General features: G+C 26.0%; 1 long non-coding RNA gene across 1 annotated transcript; it reads left to right on the top strand.

The window, feature by feature from the left end:
- Window positions 1–2,191: 2,191 nt before the first annotated feature.
- Window positions 2,192–6,676, top strand: LOC146719411 (uncharacterized). The gene is made up of 4 exons (XR_014926527.1): window positions 2,192–2,358; window positions 3,672–4,187; window positions 4,440–4,898; window positions 6,374–6,676. It is a non-coding gene; the product is annotated as an uncharacterized LOC146719411 (long non-coding RNA).
- The last annotated feature ends 1,645 nt before the right edge of the window (window positions 6,677–8,321 follow it).

Here is an 8,321-nt window from a genome sequence, read left to right as displayed (position 1 = left end):
AGAAATTAATTAATTTGTACATTTAATATTATTAATTATGTAGAATTTGTGATAGATTAGCATTTTCTTAGTTTACAATAAATAACATGACAATTTTCTCTCTCTCTCTCTCTCTCTCTCTCTCTCTCGTAATGTAAATCCACATTTTAATTTTTAAATGTTATTAATATTAATATTTATACAATTTAATAGCATAACTTTAAAATTGTAGAACATAATTTAACATTCCTAGCTGAGAGAAAATAGATTTAAAAATACTGCAAAATGTGTCAATCTAAATTGTAACTTACAATTATATTTAAAAGAGATTTAAGCAAAGCTAGAAAAGAAAAAAATATTTTAAAACGTTTGTCACAAGTTGATGGTTGCAATAAGTGCGCGTCTAACTTGTGCTTCGTCCAATCAACGCGATAAATTTTAATATTATAAAATTATCTTATTATTTAATTTCCATTATTTCGTTTCTTTCTATTCTTAATGATAAATGTCGAATTTCTTTTCGCAAAGTAAAATTTGTACAACAATTTTATAACATGAACAAAAAATTCGAAAAAGATCGGAAAACAATTAAAATATTTTAAAACCTTTCTGTAGTTCATCGATTAGAATATGAAAACGGAGCTATACTATGTAATATACGCACATATTAACGTATACTTAATTCAAGATTCGTAATATTCAAATAATTTATGACACATAAAAATTTATCGAATAAAATGCCTTTAAAATTGAAAAATATTATAATTTACACATAAAAGAAAATAAATATCAGACTAAACACATGTCTGTGTGTGTAAATTTGTAGTACGCATTTTTAATAGATATTTATGATTGATTTAATACTTTAATTGATATTTGAGTAATTGTGACACTTAACATATAATACTGTAAAAAAGAAGAATCAATTATTAACTTCTTTAGACATTTAAATAAAAATTAATGATAATTTAATTTAATTTTTACTTATACAATTAAAATCAATTTAATGTTTTACATATTGCCAAAAATTAAATTGACACATATAAAAGAGTATCCGCGCATTGAAAAAATTATTAAATTAAAAATATTTTTATTTTTATACTGTTATATAAATCATTTATTTGATACAAATAAATATTTATCTGTTTTGAAAAGAATTTTCTTACATCAAACATAAATGTTTTTCACATTTAATCGATATTATTAGTTTCAAATAAATGATTTTTATTATGAAAGAGTGTTGAAATCGGAAAATCACGATTTATATTCAAAATTGTATTCTATTCTAGCTTTATTCTCACAATTTGTTTATTTAATATATATATAATTTGAAAAATAAGTAAAACAAATTTTGATAAATATTTTGTAATAACTTTTTACAAAAATGTTAAATAAAGATAATAATTTAATCAGTTATAAATTTTTATGGTTTCGCGCATAGAGTACGATGTCATAAACAAAGTATTAAAATTTTAAAATTAGAAAAAATTAATAAAAAAAAGACAAAAAATAGTACATATCGCGATTAATAAGAAATCGATTATAATATTCACGATATTATAATATATACTTATACATACAGAAGTAGGTACAGTATAAAGACACAGTATTGTACATAAAAACATGTATAATTAAATGTATGTTTCTAACAAAAAAATATAAAGTGTCCCATTTTAAAATAAATATTGTTGTAATTTCATAATCAAGGTTTCTCTTTCGAAAAATATACTTTATACAATATTTATAGAATATGAAATATCTTGTAATGTATTTATCTTCCAATATTATTTTATCAAAATTAACTTCTGCACAAAACAATGTGAATAAATTGATTGGTATAAAAAAAACATTCCAGTGATTTAAAAAAATTGCAGTTTATAGCATTGTGCAACTGCATACATTTATAATAAATAATGACATATTTATACTAATTGAATTATAAAGATAAAATTATCGAAAAATGAGTATACGACGAGAAATTACACAATATTTTTAGCAGAAATGTTTGTTGAAATAAGTCACATAAATGTGTATAAACAATGCTTAATAATTTGATTAATTAGGCAAAAGTTAAATGTGCTAAATTAAATCAACCGTTACACACAGATGCCGCCATTCACTCAAATATATATATACATTTAACGACCTTAGAAGTTTTGTTGATTTAACACATCATATTTAGCATGAAGACACGAACAGAGAATCAGTCAGTTTTTCGTGGCCTTTCAAATCACGTCGCCGTAGATATAATACTTTTATTAAAGTGTGTGAATATATTATATTCTTCCAACATTGAATACTTCTATAGCATTATTTGCTGTAGTTCATTTTTAACACGATATATAACTTTCCAATTAATATTCTGTTTCGAAATATTCGGTAAGTCAGAAGAACTTTCATACATATAAAACATGAGTCTACAAATGCAAAAAATTTAATTATACGGTAGGACGGAATTTTATAGAATTTCCAACATATGTATAAGAATAAAGAAAATAGTTTTATTTAAAAATATTTGTAAATTTTAATTTAGAAATAATTTAAAATAATATCGATTATATAATATTTTATGAATTGTATGTTGCTTGGCGAATTATTAGTTTTATTAGTTGAAAAGTTGAAATAAATTTAGAGACGTTATATTATTGTTATTCACTTTAATTCTGCATTCAAAAAATATTATATAAATGACTTGCAATAACCGCGAGGTATAACTTTTGCTTGCGAGATATAATTCTATTTGTTCTTTCTTCAGCGAGTTTGCTGAGTGACAAATTATCGATTCTCGTCTCACCTTTGCCTATATTGATTAAGCTGTCCGTTGTTATATTTTGCTTGTTTTGATATTTGTCTTTACCTGTTCATTATGATTCTTTCGCTCGTTGTCATATATATACATATATTCGATCGCCGACTTTCGTTCTCAATTTGATTTAACATTATAAAATAAAATTGAAATATAAAATAAATTTTATCGCCATAGTCGAAATAATCTTGAATCCACAAAAGTTTGATGTCGAATAAATAATTTTTGAAACTAAAGGATACTGCAATTAACAGATAATGAATATTATAATGGACACTTTTAATTGTCCTTTTATTACTAAATTATTAAAATTCTGTTTTCATAATTTTATTATGTATAAATAATATTTGTGTGTATTTTAATACTTACTTGTGATGTCAATATATTAAAGGTTGTATAGTCCTTGGCTATTATTTTATCACGGTTCGACAAGAAGTTTGATTCGAATAATATGTTCACGATTTTTAATTTTAAGTACACTTGAGAAGGAACAAAACCCATGGTCGAAACGTTGGGTGGTGATTATTGAATATTTATTAGCCAGTAATGGTCGTAAAAATTAATTATCCTTTCAAATATATTAAAATTAATAATTATTAAAATTTCATTTTATTTATGATTAAGTTGTACTTCTCAAACGTATTAGTATTCTACTATCAGTATATATACAAAATAGAAGTCAAAATAGTAATTCAGCTAATTAAAATTATGATTATTTTTATATTATCAAGCAACTGTCATCGCAAAAATTAACAATTTGACAATTGTAAAATGAATAATAGAAATAATATCAAAAGTGTGCGCCAAGCGCGCTCTTGTGTCGTCTAGTGATTTAAAAAAGACATCAATACTATATTTAATTTCTTTATTTGTCTTTTGCTTACAGTGTGTTTTACAAACCTAAAATAAATAAATTACTAAAAAATTTATTTAAATAAAATAAATTTTTTGACACGATGATATTTCTACTATTAATCAGCGGAATAATGTATATCGTTGGGACGGCTTCTACTCCTAATCAATCGTCTATATGCTATCAACCATCAAAATATATAAACCAAATCATTACGATATCAAGTTTATATCATGTATTAAAGAAAACATTTTCTATGGAGAATACAATATCAGCATAAGCATTCTTAATAAAACGCAAAATATATTAATCAACAACATACATTCAGAAAAATTATATTTTGAAAATATAATTTTAATTAAAAATCTAGAAAAACATCATGAGAATATTAAGTATACAGTTTATAAACCGACATATGATATTCAAGAAGACATAATTGACCTTTATTTTAAGGATAAGTTATTACCAGGAAATTACACTTTATATATTACATATTTTGGTTTTACTGATGAAGTCTTTAGAATTTTCGATGTGAAAAAAAAAAATTGCGTAAGCAAATAATATATGTTTATTAAAATCAATGTGCAATGTGCAATTACATAAAATCTCGTAATTAATATATATTATTTTTGTATTAAATGTTTCAAAAATTATTATATATCATGCAATTTAAATATAAAGACTACTAATTTTATACTTATAATGCATATTATTACATATTACATTTAAACATTTTTAAATTCCAACATTTTGATGCTTGTTAAAAATGTTTCATTCATATATGTTTTTTAAAATGTATAGTTTGGTAGCTGCTACTCATTTCCATATAATAGGCGCTCGACAATTGTCTTCATGTTGGAGTCAACAAAATTTATTGTTAGAAGCAACTTTTAACATATCTATAGGATGTAATCAATGCACGGCTTTGTCAAATATGCCATTGCAAAATACAGAAAAAAACAAGCACAATATATTATTGAAACGCTTCGATACCACACCTGCAATGTCGCCGTATCTTGCAACAATAATTGTATCCAATTACTTATCACGTGTTGATAATAATACTCAACATATTCAAATGTGGTGCAGAAACGAATTTGTATTTTACATGAAATTTGCAAAAAATGTAGCTGAAGAAATCACGTTGTTGTTCAAAAATACATGGAAACAACATTCAAACAACATTTCGAAAGTGACTCATGTTGCAATACCAAATTTTCTTGATAATGGCATAATAGTTTTTGGACTTGTTTTTTATAAGTGAGTACAAGTACTTAAAATTACTTTAAAAGTAAAATTATATATTACTATGCAAAATTATAAAAATAAAAAACATGATTTTTTGTTTCTGTAAACGTGCAAAAGTATAAGATATTGTGAAAACAACAATTTTAAGTAGTAAAAATTAAGTTTATTCGTATTATAATTCAAAATGTTGCACTTTATTGTTCTAATATATACATACATAAAGGTAAAAATTTTTATGTTATATTGTATCCCCTAAAATAAATTTTAAAATTGTAATAAAGCAAAAGAAATAACATTTTTTTATTTATTAAAACTAAAGTTTTTCATCGATGATTAACACGAAATCATTGTTTTATACTTAAATTAAAAATTACAAAAAATATTATTTGTTACAATTTACAATACCAATTTGCTAAATAAAATTTTATTTTGTTTAAACGTTCTCAGTCTAACATTTAAATATTAAAAATAAATTAATACAAATTGTCGCTCGTGTATTGAAAACAAAGTGATAAATATAAGGCCAACTTATCGAGCTGAATATTCGAGATGTTCAGTCAACTACCATTTATTACATGTATAAATTATAAAACTACAGTCATTATATTATATTAAAACTAACGCAAATTAACGCAAATTACAATCATTCTATAAACGTTTCGACCGCACGCTGTCTTCTTCAGTATAATTATTGAAAAATAAATTCTTACAATTCACATGATATCGAAATTTAATTATAGTTATTCAGAATCGAAAGTTTTTGAGCAATTAACGCGTGTTTCAATCCGTCCTGTCCAACAATGTTCGCCTCGATATGATCTCTGATTTTGTTCAGATCTCGGATGATTTCATCGTTAATATGCGAGAAATTAACCCGTACCGTAGGCGCTATCATCGTTCTTCTTGACAATTTTGCTACTTATTAACAGTTATTAAGGATGACACTTAACAAACAACAATACAGAAAGACAGCTCATTTTAAACTCGAGTTTAAAATGAGCTGTCTTTCTGTATTGTTGTTTGTTAAGTGTCATCCTTAATAACTGTTAATAAGTAGCAAAATTGTCAAGAAGAACGATGATAGCGCCTACGGTACGGGTTAATTTCTCGCATATTAACGATGAAATCATCCGAGATCTGAACAAAATCAGAGATCATATCGAGGCGAACATTGTTGGACAGGACGGATTGAAACACGCGTTAATTGCTCAAAAACTTTCGATTCTGAATAACTATAATTAAATTTCGATATCATGTGAATTGTAAGAATTTATTTTTCAATAATTATACTGAAGAAGACCGCGTGCGGTCGAAACGTTTATAGAATGATTGTAATTTGCGTTAATTTGCGTTAGTTTTAATATAATATAATGACTGTAGTTTTATAATTTATACATGTAATAAATGGTAGTTGACTGAACATCTCGAATATTCAGCTCGATAAGTTGGCCTTATATTTATCACTTTGATTTAAATATTACTTTCAGCGAAATGGATATCGTTTACAATAAAAATTTGTATTCTGTTGCTCACAAAATCGAAGTAGCTCAATTAGTAGGACATAAAGTGACACAGCAATGGTTTTATAATTTGAACAATCCGTTTCGATCGGCTTCTTGGTTCAACAAAGCTCTTACTACATTGCTTGCAATGAATACTGTCAATAAGGTTATTCTAAATAATTTTAATGCTATCACCTCCCATTTTCTCGGAAACAATAACATACTTAAGCATTTATATAGCAAGATTTTTGTATATGAAATTATTTTTACAAATCGTATAAATTCTTTTTAACAATATATACATATGTATACAATATTAAACAATATATACATACGTATACAATATTATACTGTTTTTTAAAAATACTTTTTCAAATATTTATATTCATATAAATATAATGTAAGATATGAAAACTTTCTTTATATTTTAACATCACTTTATCTCATATTATTATACTAGCTTTTCGGTTCGCTCTTCACGCGGGCCTCAAAGCCTTCACCCAACACTGATTCCGCCCTTACTAGTTTTCACACAATTTTTTATTTTACAAAACCAAAGATATATAATATTTTGTTATACTTTATTTAATATCTATCTATTTGTCTGTCCATTTGTCCGTCTGTCTGTCGTCGTCATCTCCAAAAATTTTCATGATTTTGGTACCGAAAATAAATCAATATATGTGTGAGTGCGTGGGTGAAAGTTTTACATACAAATTTTTTTTAAATGTGATTTCTCGATATTTTGGAACATTTCGAACACATTGGCATAGAAAACTGCAAAATATTTTTTCGCGGAAACATACTCTCTTTTATGTTAAAAAAAATTTTTAAATTAAAAAGTCACCATCTCATCACACTCCTCAAAAAATTTGCAACTTGTATATATAAATATAAATAGATATCCAATTTCGAGAAAATTAATCAATAAATGTATGTATGCGTGGGTGTATGTAATAATGTAAAACTGTGGCGAATGTAGTAGTGTAAAACTGAATAAAAACACATAGTAGCGATTTCCGAAAATATGCGAAATTTTAGTACCAATTTCGAGAAAATCGGTGAATAAATATGTGAATGCGTGTGTGGATACGTGGAATAAAACTTAAAAAGAACCACACAGTATTCTTCTCAGAAATTTTTGTAACATTTTGGTACCAATTTCGTGAAAATCGGTCCATAAATGCGCATGCGCATGGGTGAATGCGTGGGTGGAGGTGTAACACTTGAGAAAACCACCAATTGTGTTTATCTTCAAAAAATTTGCAACATTTTGATACCAATTTAAAAAAAATCGGTCCATAAATATGCGATTGCGTGAGTGGATGCGTGGATAGAGGCGTAAAACTTACAAAAAATCACCATCGTCACACTCCCCGGAAAATTTGCGAAATTTTGGTACCAATTTGATGAAAATCAGTCCACAAATGTGGAAGCAGTTCGCGGTCAGACAGACAGACAGACAGACAGAAAGACGGACGATACTTATACATATAGATTTTTATAAAATCTAAAATAAAATAAATTAATCAGAAACTATTATATCCAATAATTATTTTATTTATTTTGGTAAAAAGAACTCTGCGATATAATATATTATGAGATAATAATTTTAAAAGTATGTAATATTTGTTAATTAGATAGATAGATAGATAGATAGATAAACTTTATTGATTCCCCGTAGGGTTACAATTTAAAAAACAAACACAACATAAAACAAAAAACGCTTATATTATCCTCTTAATCTAACTTAACCTACTTAACCTAAACGCTTCTAAGGGGTTGAGCTTCTACTTCGGGTCGCCCTTATGGCCTTCTCCCCTTAGCTTCCGCTCAACCCCCCAGTACACACACACACACACACATCTCGCCGCGCGGGACTTCCGTTTCCTATTGCTTTCTACTCTTTACATTTCTTCTCCCTTTCTTATTC

Source organism: Nylanderia fulva, unplaced genomic scaffold (genome assembly GCF_048542155.1).
Source record: "Nylanderia fulva isolate GAGA-0341 unplaced genomic scaffold, ASM4854215v1 Scaffold992, whole genome shotgun sequence".
NCBI lineage: Eukaryota > Metazoa > Arthropoda > Insecta > Hymenoptera > Formicidae > Nylanderia > Nylanderia fulva.
This window is presented reverse-complemented; position numbering and strand designations above follow the sequence as displayed.